The sequence below is a fragment of the Tachypleus tridentatus genome, chromosome 8 (genome assembly GCF_004210375.1).
Source record: "Tachypleus tridentatus isolate NWPU-2018 chromosome 8, ASM421037v1, whole genome shotgun sequence".
Classification (NCBI taxonomy): Eukaryota; Metazoa; Arthropoda; class Merostomata; order Xiphosura; family Limulidae; genus Tachypleus; species Tachypleus tridentatus.
In genome coordinates this window covers 35164660-35182430 of record NC_134832.1, presented here as the reverse complement: position 1 = coordinate 35182430, position 17771 = coordinate 35164660, and the positions used below count along the sequence as shown (strand labels likewise).

Sequence of the window (17771 nt, the reverse complement as noted above, 5' to 3'; positions counted from 1 at the left end):
TAAATATCCTTTGAAGCATATAATGTGTTAATTGTTTTCAATTCCATAGGGAAACATACAAGCACCTATTTTTAGATTAAGTATTTACGGGCCTTCTTATTAAAAATGTTGATAATGATGCATCCAAAGGATCTTGGAAGGAAAACCCATACAATTTAGAACAGTATGGTATCAATTTCCTGATAATCGAGGTGGATACCTACTCAATCCTTACGGCCAGATTTTGAAGCTGAGTTGTATGCATGAAGCTATGAAACGTTATTTAGTAGAACTAGAAAACAATTTCAAGATCAAAAATTGATATAGAATATGACGAACATTCCGGAGAATACACACCCTTTGCCTTTGATCTTACATCAGATATATTTGCTGGAGATTCTCGTTTTAACTTGATGAAAGAGGGGAAGTTACAAATTGAAATATTTTTGGTAGTGTTTTACTTAACGCTGTAAATGTTCTAGCATATGTAGAATTTAAGTCAATTTTGAAAATTAATTAGTCTAGAAATGCCATAACAGATATGTAAAAATATATGAATAAGTTAGAAATTTATTCAGTATTTTCACAGGAATTGTTTACAAGAAAAAATATTTGGAGGTATGATTAATAGTAATCAACTACTTGATCATGGAAAAAAACAGTTATATGTCGTCAACTTAGATCCTAGTAATAAATCTGGTAGACGCTGGGTCTGTATTTATTTTGGTTGACATGAAAAAGGAGAACATTTTGACTAATGAGTGTGAACAATATTGTATGTACATTATGCTTATTACCGTTGCAGATATTTTTGAAAACGAAAACTCCTGTAGAAATTTGAATCTCATAAAGATAGTAATGATACGTTTGTTCATTATTTTGTTGTAAATACATCCTCAATAAATGTGCCTTTTTATGTACACTCTGTGACCAATTTATTAGGTGCACCTGCTCTTTAACGCAAATAGCCAAACATCGAATCACGTGGCTACAACTCAATATATAAAGCATGCACACATGGGTAAGAGGTTCATTAGAATGAGCAAAATGCGTGATCTAAACGACTTTGACCATTGAATGATTGTTTGTGCCAGCATCTCGTAAACTGCTGAGCTCCTGGGATTTTCACGCACATTAGTCTTTAGAGCTTATAAAAATGGTGAGAAAAAAAAGCATCCAGTGAGCGGCAGTTCGGTAGGTGAAAACATCGTGTTAACGAGAGATGTCAGAGGAGAATGGCCAGACTTGTTGACGCTAACAGAAAGACCACAAATACTCAAATAACCACTATTTATAACAGTGGTATGCAGAAAGACATTTCTGAACACACAACGCGTCGAACCTTGAAGCGGATGGACTACAGTAGCAGAAGACCACGCAGGGTTACATTCCTGTCAGCTAAGAACAGGAAGATGAGTCTACAGTGGGCACGAAATCACCAAAACTGAACGACTGAAGATTGGTGTGACGAATCTCGATTGCTGCTGCGACATGCAAATGGTAGGGTCAAAATTTGGGGCAAACAGCATGAATCCATGGATCCATCCTGCCTTGTGTCAACGCTACAGGCTGGTAGTGGTGATTATACAATAGGCTTACAAACTTAGAGACAATACTGAGTCTTGTATTTAGTCTAGAGCTGAATGTTTTATCGACGATCCAGGTCCCCGACGAGTAAATTAATTCTGAGTTGATATTGTTACACCTCACTTACGCTAGCTATCTTGATTGGCCTCACATCACCGACTTTTTACCAAAGAAGATATTTAATATCTTTGTAGAAATAGTCACGTCGAACGTTAATTCAATGAAGTTGAATAGTTTGTAATATTCGAAATCTCTAAACGCTACTCGTCAAATTCTGTAGTTTTCCGATTAATAGGCATTAATCACAATTATAGCTTCTGAGACCTATAGCACACTGAATGTAGCTAACCAACAATAATATTTTTCTTCTATCTTTCTCTTAGCTGCTTTTATACGAATTACGCGAGTTTCTCGAAGTTTCAACGATGTTTTAGTGATTTTCGTAAAACAAACATTGTTGATTCTCACTCTCAAAAAATCTTCTACAAATTTCGAGAACAAGTGGGAATTGCACAATACACAGTAAAGAATATACGTGATATGCAAAAAAGAAAACTATACGTTTATTTTAATACGTATGCGTGTTGCAGTATATTTTTCTTTTTAGTAAAGCTATGTTACAGGTTATAACATGTGCACGAAAAACATTTTTCTTCAATTGCTAAATATAATTAGTAATAAAGGATAAAGAGAGATTTAATATTAGAGGCAAAAATTCATTGCAAAACTTTCTAACTTGTAATGAATTTTTGTCTGTAATATTAAATGTTTTTATCCTATATTAGTAAATATATTTAGCCATTAAAGAAAAATGTTTTTCGTGCACATGTTATAACTTATAACATAGCTTTACTGCGTGTCCCTTTCTTTTGTATCTAGAAGAATTATATTGAACGTTAAGATATTTTGACAGGTTTTTTCATAATTATATTTCAGACGGTTATATAGTGGCAAATTATTGGTAGGGTCCCGACCAGTTCTCCATCTTTTAGTAACAAGTTCCTGTTCCGTTCCAGTCAAAGTTTTGGCTTTTAGTACATTCTTTGATGCAGTGGGTTCAAAAGGACATACGGTTGTTGAGAATTCTCTGTTATTACGGCTTTCGGAACAAATAAGCTTCATTCAAGGGGGGCTAACGTTGTTTTATTATGTGCTTTTGATAACCTTAAAGCCTAAGTACAATCTCCATATGTTCATAAAATATTTAGTTCATGTTTCAAGATGTCAAGACCAGTAAGTTGCATATTTCAACAGTTTAAAAATAAAACTTTTTTTAAATGAGTGCTTTATCATAAAACTATTTCTGTATGATATTCTATACAAGATATATTTTCACATTTAACTTGCAAGTGTAAATATTAGTAATAGGTAGGTTTTCTGAATTCTAATGCAAAAACAGTTGAATGGCCTTTTTCCTGTAAATTTTCATAATTACTATTTAACAGGTATTCAACAAACGCACACACACAGGTATGTCTCGAATATAGCTTTAACTTCTAGTTGTCATTTGAAAGATATGCAAGAGTTTCATTTATTATCGATAAAATTGTGTTCTATTTTTTTATTCCAAGCAATCTGACGTCATACAAAATGAGCATGTGATCAAACAAGCTGTGACAAAGGTTTGTGATCAGTCATTTTCATCACTGCAAGTTTTAAGTTATATGTAAAAAAACAAGTTTATGCTGCTTCATGGTGAATTAAAAAAAAGAATTCAAACACCCCACGAAAACAAATTTTGTCCATAAGGCCAGTGAGTGTGATTTTTTTATACCACCCTTGAATTTATTTTTCTTTGTCAGACTATATATGATATAGATAAGCTAGTAAGTTAACTGTAAACATTCACGGCAAACAACACCTACTCATAAAAGTTTTCACATATCGTTTACTTGAGCATTTAGATATTTTGGTCAATTGGCAAGTAACACTCTGAGCGAATCTTGAGAGCTCCTAAAGCATTTTGATTTTCATATAGAAAGCGAAATTTAAAAGTAGTAAAAAAAATTTCTAAAAATAAATTTTTGTTCCGAATTACAAAGAGATCTATAAGAGTTAAATATCGCTTTATATCCAGTTTGTGGGTTCCAATATGAAATTTCGAAATCAAACGTAGATATTTAGTAAACTCAAACTATAAAAGGCTGCAAGTGCCTATGAAATAAAAGGATACGATATCTCGTCTTCTACACCGAGGCCTTCTTCACATACACAATCACGTAGGTACTTATTTTTAACTATTCATTATGCGTCCATGCCTATTTTCACACACGTTTACGAGAACAAAATCGCTTTTAACTTCCATATGTCTACTTTATTGCACACATTCTTAATACAAGTATATTTTAACATACAAACAATAACACAATTTACAATAACAGTTATTACAAATAATGATCTATGCACAAAAGTTTTACAAACATTCAAACAATATTACATCTCATATCTGGTCTGGAACTTCCTTGGTATCTTATCAAGGGTTCACAATGAGCAAATTAATTTCGAGTCAATAAAAGTACAGTTCACTTAACAGGGAGCGAGTTAGCTTTTCATAAGCGCATTTTTCAGTGCTGCTGAAGGTATAGTGTCTTCGTAAAAACATTACTCTCCGATTTAAATATGCTGAAGTTAAACGTTTGTATTGTTCAAAATTTATAAACATTCCTGGAAAAAAACATCTGAAGTTTCCGCTTAATAACCGTTACATCAATCACAGTCATAGCATCCGAGGTTTACAGAACCCTAACTGTGGCAAACCAATGATATATACTGTTTCTTGGCGCATCGCGTTGGTTAAATTTATAGGCGTGAGGAGAGCTTCTAGAAATTTAATTTGTATAACAACATATATGATACACATATGTTGTTAATTCTTACAGTAAAAAAATTTCTACAATTTTAGTGGATAGCTGGAATTTCGCAATGCAGACTTAACACTGTAAGTTATGTTCATTTACAACATAAATTTAACTTAAACAAATATCAACATTAAAACAGATATATGATAGTAAATCCGTCACAGTTTATGCCTTTTCGCCGATTCCAAGATAAAACACTGATTATGTTACTGTGTGATTAATAAATTTTTGTAGCTGAATTTATATTGAACAAGGGAACTTCTAACTGGGATTTAGTTCTTTTTATAATCATCTACCCAAACCATCACATACACAAGTAGTTTCATAAAAATTCTAAATAAAATTTCCTTCAGGATCAATAACCTATGTGAAGCCTCCCGCCAGTACAGCGACAAGTTTACAGACTTACAACGCTGAAATCATTGGCTCGATTTCCCTCAGTGCGCTCAGCAGATAGCCCGATGTGGCTTTACTATAAGAAAGCACATATCTATATGAATTATATGTTTTAACACTGTGAGACAATAACAAATATATTTATTTAGAAAGGTTTGTTGTTTTAAATTTCGCGCAAAGCTACTCGGGAGCTATCTGCGCTAGCCGTCTCTAATTTAGCAGTGTAAGACTAGAGGGAAGGCAGCTAGTCATCACCACCCACCGCCAACTCTTGGGCTACTCTTTTACCAACGAATAGTGAGATCAACTGTCACATTATAATGCCCCCAAAGGCGAGCATGTTTGGTGCGACCGGGATTCGAACCCGCGACCCTCGGAGTACGAGTCGAACGCCTTAACACCCTTGGCCATGCCAGGCCGATATTTAGAAAGGAGCTATATGAAACAAAAATTAGTTTTAAACTATGTCGGTGTTTATAGGTCAAATGAAAGATAATGTATTTAATCATGGGCAAACCGTCTATACCAGAAACGAATTCTATTATAGCACTAAATAACTCGTATGTTCGTACATATATATTTAACTCGTATGTTTGTACGTATATATTTAACTCGTATGTTCTTACTTCCATACTTTTCATCAGCTATTGAATATGCGGAAATGCTTTTTACCATCTGTAGATTAATGTAAGGAATAAACATATATTTGTTTGGTATTCATTTTATTTTCCTTTTGCAGCTTAATGATACAAAATGAACCATCTGCACTGTGCCCACCTCAATGACTGAGCCTAGCATTTAGCGGCTTAAGCCCTCAAGCATACCTGAAGGAGGCATATAATGTGACTTGCTGAGGAAAATTACTAATTTAAAACAGCCATTTTCTATGTACAGTTAGAAAATATCAGAAGCAATTAGTAGAATTAATAACAATATCAAACACATTTTTGTGTAATTCATACGCTATCAGATAAGCTGCAACCAATAAAATCATGTACCCACAAATAATATTTTAGAGAAGTGTGTTTAACAATCCTATGGGACTCCTCCCTATTTGTATATTCATGGTCAAAATGTTTGTATACTATTCTATGTTGATGTGATTATCGACTTCTAGGAGTAATTATTGAGTAAATGCCTGAGTAGTAACAGAAAAGGTAACATATGATCTGACAAACATGTACGAGTTGTTATTACGGTTTATCTAAGTTGTTTTGATCATTTGATCATCAAAACACACATACATACTAATTTTATATAAAAGGTTGTGCTTTTGGTATAATTTTTTTCTAAACAGAACAACGCTTTGTTCAAACAATTTCTCTCTACTTGGTATAGAGTCATGCCTACTTATATGCCAAAAGTTATAGAATGTCAAATTGTTCGACTGTACGAAAATGGTACGAGGTAAAAGGATATTACAAGAAAAGTACGGTACTCTCAATATACTGTAACCAGAATTCTTAAAGCTATTGGAAAAGTTATTCCAAGAAAGTCTTCTGGTAAACTCCGAGAAACTACTGCCCGGAATAACCATGTTTTGATCAAGTTTGATCACATCAGGGTTTGGCAATAGCTTTATGTTCCAGGATGATAATGCCACTGCCCTCTGTGGAAGTATAGTAAAGGATTATCTCAACAAGGAGAATGTTACAAAGACAAGAATGTCATGGCCAGCAAACTCTGTAGATTATAATCCCATTGGGAATTATTGGACAGAAATGAACATGAAAATTGCTAACAATCATAAACAAGCTGCTATAGTTGAGTTTCAGCGCCTTCTAGTTACAAGTTGGAATGAACCCAAGTGGATTGTATCAATGACCTCATCGACAGTATGCCATATTGTCTTGTAGAGTGTACTAAAGTACCGGGAAGACCAACCAAGTACTGAATGTTTAATATGAATTGATATAAGATTAAAGAAACTATTTATAACCATTTGATGTTACATTTTGTCATTGTATAGATTTTGATAATGTTTAGTTATGATAGGTGAAATGCTGAAGTACATATATTTCTACAAGTGTTTGATAAAATTGTGTACTTTTCTAATAAATCATTCATGATGTTCGTAGAACATGTTTCGTTATACAAATTGCATACTTAGATGTTTACTGTAACACACATTTATCAGTTTAACAGTGCTAAGTGTATTTATATTCCATTTTAACATTAATGATCTTATTTATTACAAAATATGTCAATACTTTGACCCAAAATGTGATTTCAGTAAGGAATGCCAGAGTGATGTTTCTTCGTCAAATTTCTTCTCTACTGAGCTTCCCTTGAGCCTTTAGTGTTTCTTGACTTTTGTAAAGTACAAATGAATAGAGCTACAGGAAAGCAGCAACGCTTATACGCTTAGAAGGAAATGAATGTATTACTGATGAGACAAAATATTTTTCCTGTGTAAGTTATTATGCTGCATATATAGCCTCCTTTATAATTAGAGAGTAATTGCGGTTATCAAGGAGAACTGAAATGGGATGACTATTGAACGTTTTTTGGATTAATACCATAATTGTAGGAGTGTTCGAACCTGCAGATCTAACCAGTGAGAGAGATTTGAATATCATTACCGACCTATGATTTATTAAAAATACGGCTGCTTTTGTACTGGAACTCTAGATCCTCTTCCAATAAACAACTATTTAGTTGGTGCTGTCAAATGAATGTCTAGAACAGCTGGCTTATTTAAAACGTTTAGTAACAAAGGCTTTGGTTTGTCAGCCTTAGCAGTCTTATAACACAACAATGTACTTAGTTAAGTAAAATAATATATATCATATCAAAAGGCGTTTGTTGTGTGATGTGAACCCGCGACCCTCGGATTACTAGTCGACTGCCTTAACCACCTGACCATGTCGGGCCAAATATCTTAAACTAACACGACGACATAACTGCGGGCTTACAACGCTAGAAAATGGATTTCGATATCTGTGGTGGGAAGGACACAAATAACCTATTGTGTAGCTTTGTACTTAACTTCAAACAAACATAAAGTCAGGTAGATGGCTGTTTTTTATTACAGAAATATCTTCATGGATAAACATATTTCGTTGAATATTAATATGTACTCAACGTAGTATACTGTTTTTTATAAAGTATGAACAAATATAACCAGAAAAATTATATTAAAGTAATCCAATCTACTCTTGCGAGAAAAATGACTTGTGCATCTAAAAACATTTGGACCAAATTCTAGCTTTATCATGAAAATTGCAAAGTAAAGCGGTATTAATCTCTGTTGTCAGTTTTGAGAAACTAAATCCAGTATAATCAGCCTTTTACATGTGACAAGAATTACTATAATCCACATTCGGAATAAAAATATATGGGACGCGCTCTTGGAAAGTATAAATAGCAATTAAAGAAAAAAAGTAAGCAGATGCCAGAACTAGATCTGCTTCATACGATGACCTCGTCACGGAAAAAAAGTTTTGTGGTTTTGTGCCATTTTGGTTGTGCAACAGCTCAGACTTTTCAACCAAAATTATCTGGTGCTTTTATATTATTGTTTTGTTTGCTTGTTTTGAGCTAAGCATAAAGCTACACAATGGATTATCTGTAACAAAACCCGCTTTCTAGTGATATACGTCCACAAACATGCAACCGTACTACTGGGGATATATCATGCGTTCTTGTAAAAAGAACTAAATGACTATTTTACGATTATCTGATTTAAGAGTTACACTTCTCCAAAGTTGAAGCAGTCATTTAAAACTAGGAATGTAAATTTGTAATACATTTAATTTAAAATGCGCAGATGATTACAATTTAACTATTGGACTGAATATAGTTTGTTACGTTATTTAAAATAGTTTAAGTATGACAGATTTCCCGTTCAAATTTAGATGAAGAATCTAACCAAAACAATAGATGCCAACACAATAGCTGAAGTGTATTTAGGGCGAATTTTCCGTGTATTTACTTATACTAACAATCAGGTATTCGTGTCCTTATTCAGCTGGAATTGGTTCAATAGAATATTCTGACTTCTTTGATTGTTTGTTTTGAGGCTGTATTTCACAAACAGCCCCATTCACTATCTCCCTGAGTCTGTTTCTGATCGTGACCTGGGAGATGAGGTGTTACCTAGTCATCTTCCTACGTCATTGACTATTTTATTAACTGGTAAAAGCTAAACGATTAATTCACGATATAAGCGCATAAATATTGATATTAATTATACTAATAATTTTACCCTTTTAAGGGCTCCGCCCATGAACTCTAAATTTATAGCAGTTAATGTTATTTACCACTTTATTTAGTTTGATTGCATAATAGTCCACAAACAGTTCACTGGCAAACGTCACGTTTCAGTAGATCAGTTTATGAGATGTATATTACTCATAAATACCTTAACAATACACTTTTTACGTTAATCTAGGTTATATTGTAAGATCTGGTTAAAGGTGACTTGTTTTGAACCATACCTTAGATATTGTGTCGTGAATTTTCATTTGAAAAGTGAGCTCGTGAGTGTGTGAATTATGTAAGTATTTGTAGATGTGGGATGTTTCTTAGCTATTTAGTGGGTTTTAATATTTTCTGATTAAATCGATGAATGTGCTTTGGACTGCTTCTAGTAATGGTTGTTTTTTTGCATTTGTAAGTATCTTTACTGGTATTTTTTGGGTATGTCTGAGTGCGAGATATTTGGACGATTTGTAGTTATATTATGATAGATTGCTGTTAAGTCGCTCTTTTCAACTGTGACTGTGTTTGTCTGTTTATTTGGTTGAGAAATTTGTTTACAGTGTGTTTGTAAGCGTACTACTCCTACATAAGTAAATGAAGGTGTTGATTGTATAAATGAAACTTTGGGCTATGTGATTTGTGTCGGCAGCAGTGGTGCTTTTCTGGTTGATTTTTATACGTGATTTATTTCCGCGTATATTGTATTTGTTTCTATGGTTCTGATTATACTGTGTATGTCGTAAATTCTTGTTTTGATGTCCTTATATTTTGAACATCCTTTGTAATTTTTACAGTGTGTTGTCGTTTACAATTATAGCAAAGAGAGTTTTCATGTTCTTTTGTACAAGCTGAATTGTGGTGATGTTCTCCACAGTCTACACATCATGGGAGAGATTTTCAGAGTGCTACGACGTTGACAATTAAAATATTGAGTTAAGATCACTCTTCTACCTGAAATCTCTGATTGTATGTTTCATATGCATCAAATTTTATCATGTTGTATATGAAATTCTTCGTTTTATATTCGTGTATAAAATGTTTTTTTTTGTGTGTGTGTGAGTTCGTTCTGGATATGAGCATGTTCAAAACAAAAATGTACTTTTTGGATGACAAATGCTTTGACACTGGGCTTCTTTATTCCTGGTAAGTGTATAATGAGTAACGTGTTGTGTCTAGAAGGCTGTGAGGCGAATTTGGGAGAAGGTTGTTTGGTTATCCATTTCTTTTCCCTTGACGGAAACTTTCGATACTAACTGAATATTTGGATAAGTATGTGTGTTTTCTATTTTCTTGAGACTGTATGTTTGTACTTTGTTTTTCTGTGTATTTTGATTATATTTATTGTCCTTTTCATGTTATTAATGTGAAAACGTCTACTTTTTTGTGTACTTTTGTTGTTTCATGTGTCTGATACAGATAACAGAATCACTCTAGATACTGAAAAACATGAAATATACATATATTTGATGTTGTTTTTGGTATTTTGTCTATTATTTGCTTCTTTTTATTTAGTTTGCCTGAGCTATAAGTTTTAGACTTCATTTCACTAATTATTCAGCTTAGATCGTTTTTAGCAAGCTCAACTAACAAGTCCATACTATACTCACTTAATTTCTAGGAGTGTGTGTGTGTGTGTTTCTTTTAGGAAAGCCACATCGGGATATCTGCTGAACCCACCGAAGGAGAATCAAACATCTGATTTTAGCGTTGTAAATCCATAAACTTACCGATGTACTAGCGGGGGGTAATTTAAATATAGGAGGAAGAGTGGTTTTCGTAACATTTTGTTAGATATTAAGGCCGTCTTGTCCCTTGGAGTAGCGCTGATATGAAATTAATTTTCATTTCTTTCGCTGTCTTATTCACCGTTTTTTTTTAAGAATTGATTTTAAAGTTTCTGCTTTCATCACCCCAGGCAAGTCAGGAGTGCGTCACTAATTCTCTTTTTGGTCGGTTTCTTGAACAATCCACCTTTCCAACGTCGAGAGGCAAGTGTTGATCGTTAACAATTTATGATCAGTTATTTATTGTCTATTGAAAAACATAAGCGCGAATTTCACTATTAGTCGGAAATGTTGTTTATTTACGTTTTACGCACAAACACCACATTAAAAGTGTAATATCACATTTTCTTTGAGTTACTAATTCACGTCAATGTCTGATAAGGGCCACGTTAATTACTCATCCAAGCCTTTTGTGCAAAGTTTATGTACCATATACGAGGGCTGTTTAAAAAATACGCGGACTGACGTCATAAAACAAAATGTACTTTATTTAGAAGTTACAGGTCTGGGACCCCTTCAAAGTACTCTCCTCCCCAACGCACACACTTGTCCCAACGGTGTTTCCACTTGTTGAAACAGTCCTGGTACGCTTCTTTTGTAATGTCCTCCAGCTCCTTCGTCGCATTTGCCTTAATCTCGGGAATCGTCTCAAATCTTCTTCCTTTCAAGGGTCTTTTGAGTTTGGGGAACAAGAAAAAATTGCAAGAAGCAAGGTCAGGTGAGTAGGGGGGGTAGGAAAGAACAGTGATCGAGTGTTTGGCCAAATACTCACGAGTTCTGAGGCACAAATTTCGCAGCAACGCGGTGCATCTTCAATTTTTCGGTCAAAATCTCGTAACAAGATCCAACTGATATCCCACACTCTTCAGCAAGCTCCCTGGACGACCTTCCACGTCAACTGACGACTCACACGTCGACAAAATCAACAACCTGATGCGGGCAAAACGACGGCTGACTGGCAGGGACCATCCTTAAAACGTTCATGCCACTTGAAACATGCCGTACGCTTCATAGCAACATCACCGTAAGCCCTGTTAAGCATAGCAAAAGTTTCAGTCGCAGATTTTCCAAGTTCAACACAAAATTTCACAGCAAGTCGTTGCTCCTTCAGGTCATTCATTCTGAAATCCGTCAAACGAAAAAATCGCACTTCACTTAAAACCGCGTAGCTAATACACAAATGAAGATATCTGCAATCGGGAAATGGCGTCGTAATCAGCTGATCTGTGCAAACCTAGCGACACCAAGCGGATTCCCCTTCGAATCAACTGGAGCCGCGCAATTTAAACAGTCCGCGTATTTTTTGAACAGACCTCGTAAGCCACATATAAGGCTTTTATTCATTTCTTGAATAAATGCATGTAAAATGTTTAAAGTATTATTAGGCCTACGGTCTAATACAGTGATTAGAGAAACGTTTGGTTGTGTTTGAATTTTATGTAAAGTTACTCAAGTGTTATTTTTGTTAGCCGTCTCTAAGTTAGTGAAAATATACTAGGAAAAGCAACTAGTCATCACCATCCACCACCAACTCTTGGGCTACTCTTTATTTAATTTTCTTTGCACGTAACATACATGCTAACATGAGAATAGTAAAATACTTTGAAAACGAATTTAATTTGTCTTGGTGAAATTTACAGCTAAAAAATTTGAGGGAAAATACATATTTCAAAATATTTTTGTTACAACTAAATTTATGCATGAAAAACATATCCGTTCGTCTACAAGTGTATTTTTTAAGCTTGTGAGTGAAGTTTGAAGCAACTCAAACAAAACTCACCTCACTCAAGGAGAATACAACTCAAGGTACCTTATATAAGGCTGTTACGTAAAACTATACATTTCTCATTAATTCTCGAAACAAACAACACCAACAGGGATCTTCTGCGGCTCAGTTTGTCAGTGTGTACCTTCATCTTGTGTGCCCAAGCAGTCAGGCGCCATCTGACAGAACAGAGAACGAGATGGCCAGGACAGTCTAGATGCTGGGGGGATGGCCAGACCTAAAGGAGGGTGGCACAGCACATCGGTGTGTCACCAAGCGTCATCAATCGACTTTGGCAACGCTACCAGAAGACGAACTCTTGAAGCAGGAGACCATGTCAAGGCCGTCATCATTGCATAACAACCAGAGAGGACCACTACATCGTGGCTACCGCTCTGCGGGACAGGTTAGCTACGGCTCGGTCACTGCGAAATGACCTTCAGCATTCCACTGGAACCCATGTGTCGACCCAAACTGTTCGCAATCGTCTACACGAAGGACGCCTTAGGGCCAGACGGCCTGCAAGAGGCGTTATTCTGACAGATACTAGATATCACATATCTAGTAAATAGTATTCTCAATTTAAATTTTCAATGAGTTTTGTTATGCCATTGACACTGGCTAAACTATATGCCAGTTACACCTGTGAGCCTTCGAACATACGGGATTATCAAGCAGAATCGGTAAAAAAACCTATCAAATCTACAAGACTCCATAATTCGCACACATAGTAAAAACACCAGCCTTGATTACGTTTCGTTTACGAATTTCAAGGTCCTCTCATCTAGATGATCCGATATTGAACTTTTAATTAAAGAAAGTTTATGTCTTACACTGCTAAATTAGGGACGGCTAGCACAGATAGCCCTCGAGTAGCTTTGTGCAAAACTCAAAACAAACAAACAATAAATGAAATTCCAAATTTAATAATACAACTTCACTATGATTACGTTTGTTCCAAATACTTGTATGATATTGTTGCATTTTATTATCCTTTGATTATTTGGTTTGTCTTTTAATTTATTTCATCTGATTTTCTGTATTTTAATTACTTTTTTATAAAATGCTTAAACTTTATGAATATTTTTACCTAATAGACCATTTTACCTGTAATAATCTGAACGTTCAAGAATTAAATGTTTGTTGCTGCCATCGTTTGTTGTTTATTATTAAGCTTCGATTCCTGTCCAATAAATGTGTTTTGGTTTTTATTTTGAGAAAAGAATTCGAAATTTTTACCTGTGTACAAGTTATTGAACATCAATCTCTCAACTCCTCTAAAAAGTGATATGATTAAATGAGCATTAATTTTTGTATTATGACTATGAATGTCCTTGTTATGTCCAAAACAGATAAAATTATCTACTAAGTAATGACGTATTTGATAAATATGTAATGCTATAGTTTTATGAAGTAACTGATACACAAAGTTTCAATACTTCATGTCCACAATTACTCCTTTTTTTTTTCTTGAAACAATGAAGGGTTTATACAAGTTGAAGCACTCGTCTTACATCAGAGGTATAAGGATTGAATGTAGGACATGAGCTAATGAGTTAAATCAAGAGTTTTTATTGATATACATAATTTATTTCAGACCTTTTTCTTTATTTTACACTTACTTCAGTCCACTTTACAGAACAGTGTTTCAGTTAATTACTTTACATTACCATATTACCTTTACTAATCTTTCTTTACACTCTTAGTGTGTTTTTGTTTTTGATACTTTGAATGTTTCTTGATAGATTACATCAGCTTGTTTTCCTTGGTGAGCCAAAATGAAAACAATTCTTGGTGACTCTACTCTTGAACACCTAATAGTCTACTGTAATAATCTGAACTTTCAAGAATTAAATGTTTGTGCTGCCATCGTTAGTATCTTGCAACAAAGTTTATAATAGTTCTTATGTACCCAGACCATTTCAATTTATCATAATTTGTATTACTCTAAAGCGTTTCAACACTATTCCTTTCATATACATATTTACATTCCAACAATAAGTGTTTCATTATGGAAAAGTATAAAATTAATCTTGTTTAAGATTTATAACCAAATCATCAGCACTGAGCCTATAATTTGAACTACCTAATGACAGATTAATTATTTAATCTAAACCTTTTCACTTCTTATTATGATTATAAGTAATTAATCTGCAAATAAAATATGATTTATATCAAATAATAATCCTGATATATCATTGAAATATAATAACAACAACAGTGATTTTACACCGAATTCCTGACAAACACTCCTTGTATTTATTAATTCATTAGAATATTTTTTGTCAGTAGTAAATTTGAGGGCTTATAACGCTACAAATGTCCCATTGCTTAGCTTTGTGTTTAACAACAAATAAGCGAATATTGCTCTGGAAATATTGATATTACTTTTTCTTTTCAAAATATTTTTCTCAATGCCTCAATGCATAAAATTAAATATGTATAGCAATGAACGGCAATAGACTTAACAATTGTTTTTTAAATATTGAAGAAATATTGTCTAATCCGGCTGATTTAGTATTTTTAAAACTTTTTACAATATCTATTATTTCACTTTTGGTTAATCATGTAGCAAATAAATATCGATTACCGTTTTTGATTAATTTATTTTATCAGTTATTCTATTCTATTAACCATCATACCAACAGCAACAATAAAAACATTGAGCGTATTTCGCTTTGTTTAAAGAATCGATTAGTACAGCATTATCAACAATGATATCACCAATATACTATTTATCGGTGGTATAGTTAATAACCAATTATTAATACAATTACAACTGCATTCTGTATTACTCCGTGAAAGCAAAACATCAGCGCAGTAAGTATTTTTCATATTCTAAATTTAAGCTGATAATTCTTGTAAGATTGTTTTCATCGTTATTATCAAATAATTTAGAACTAAACGCTAGTTCGTTTCTATCTTTACACAAATCTTTATCAAAGCTTATTTTTGTCAATGGTAACACCTTTTTTTCATTTAAAAATTATTGTTATTACAGATAAAATGAATTCTAATGACTTTATAAAACTTTACAGTACAAAGCATCTCTATTAAAACTCAAAGAAATTGAACTTGAGCAAGTCCTCATTGAAGCACTGAAAGAGCAGACTCTAATCGAAGTCCAGAAAAAGCAAATCCATGTAGGAGCCGAGAAAGAAATTAGGCTGAAAGAAATTAGACCCAACTCTGATCGACCAAATCAAAATGACAACTTTGAACTCACTCAGTGTATTAAAGTACCTTCATTTAATGAAAAGTAAGTTGATAAATATTTTCAACACTTTGAGAACTATAGGGAATTTGCCCACAGAAAAGAGGTTTGTTTGATCGATGGTGTAATTATATGCATATTGACAACAGTTTCGACAAATTAAGACAACAATGTCTAATTGAGGAATATGAATGTTGTACAAGTGACGACCTCAAAACTTACTTGGATGGAAGCAAAGTTGAAACACTATAGGAAGCAGTTGCTCTTTCCAATTATTACACTTTAACACATAAAACAATTTTTCATAGAAAGAAATTTCTGCCATGTCAAAAAAAATTGTATCTGTTCACACAAATAAAGTTTCGAATTCTTTTTAAAAAATACAACTTCTCTAGTTCAAAATCACAAGATGGAATAAAACTTCATCAAAATCCTTAAGGCCTGTCTGCCATTTTTATAAACAATCTAGTAGTGTTATGTCCAATTATCGATCTTTGAAAAAAGATGCTTCTCAGTTTTGTAAAACTCTTCATACCTGTCAGTTGGTCAGAAAACCTAATCAGAAAATTCCTGTCGCTTCTTTCAAACCAATTCCAGCTTTCAAAGAATCTCTTAGTCGTGTAAATGTTGATTCTCTTAAGCCTTTACCAAATATATAACATTTGTTCCGATGCATTTTCACGTCCTTTGTAATTTTATGTTCATAAAGTTATTTGTATTGATTGTGTTATATACTTGTGTTATATATATCAGCATGATTACTGAAGTAGTATTATTCTTTAATAATGTATTATCAAATTAAGTTTGTAATTCAATCCCACCTTTACACATCTACACATTTTGGAATCACACTTTGATACACAGCATTTGCATGTCAGTTCTGCTATTTCCCTTGGTGCCAACGTTTGTTGAGTCATGAATAGGGCCAATTTAAGGAGGGCAGAAGGGCCATTTGGACCAGAATTCAAGCTCAAAAGGGGGCTTTAAACGTACACACTTTTTGCGTTTTTTAAGTTAAGCGGCTTCTTTTTGTAGGATTCTTATGTTGTATTTAATTATATTTAGTGTTTTCTTGTTGTACCTTGTTAAAATATAGAAATATGTTCTCCTGCTATGGATTTTCTGAGGTTGGGAACATATTTCCTATGGTTGTGTTGACTCTTATATTTTAATCAATAATGTCTTTCAGTTTCTTAACTCCGTTATAAATATTCAAAACGACTCTCTCGTGATTACAAAACTCTTCTGAAAATACTAAGAGCTAGTGCTCACTGTGCACACTCGACATACCAAACAACTATTCAAAGCCACTCAAATTGTCTCTGTCATTCGGATTTGTACGAGAGGTCTATATTTCGTGGTAGAATTTGCTGTTATAAATGAACAATCATTTCACTTAGCTCTTCAACACTTCCTCGGATTCTTTTTCAGGCTAGATTCATTTAGGATCGTACTTTTGTTTTACCGTATTTACTGTGGTTACACATTCTGTGACAACGAATTCAATAATAAAATCCAATGTCATCGAGAACGACAACCTTAAGTAGCACAATGATACAACGCTAGAAACCGGTTTTTGATACTCGTGGTAGGCAGAGCATAGATAGCTCATTATGTAGCTTTATGTTCCACTTCAAAAACCAAGATCGAGGGCGTTATTCTCTCGGAATCTGTGTAAATTTCGTCAACTTGTTCTCTTATTCATTTAGGTAGAGTAATTTTCCTTATTCGTGTAGATTAAAACAAGTCTCTCTCTTCTTAAGTCTTTTGAAGCAAATTATACATCTATTATGGTAATATGAGTGGCGATGGTCTCAAGTAAATATGACACTCATTCTGTTCTTCTTAACCACTCATTATACTCAATAATTAGTCAAATCTAGACCTGGAAAGAGAAAACAAAGTATTTTGAATATAATATTTTAAAATGTACAGATAATTTATTTGCGTTTTCCATACAGTAGCGTAGAGATTCAACAATTCTA

General features: G+C 33.6%; 1 long non-coding RNA gene across 1 annotated transcript in view; it reads left to right on the top strand.

Annotated features, from left to right (window-relative positions):
- Positions 1 to 16166, top strand: part of LOC143224127 (uncharacterized) — a 39582-nt gene extending 23416 nt beyond the window's left edge. The window contains exon 3 of the long non-coding RNA XR_013013226.1: positions 15611 to 16166. This is a non-coding gene — a long non-coding RNA (uncharacterized LOC143224127). The remainder of the gene's footprint in view (positions 1 to 15610) is intronic.
- The last annotated feature ends 1605 nt before the right edge of the window (positions 16167 to 17771 follow it).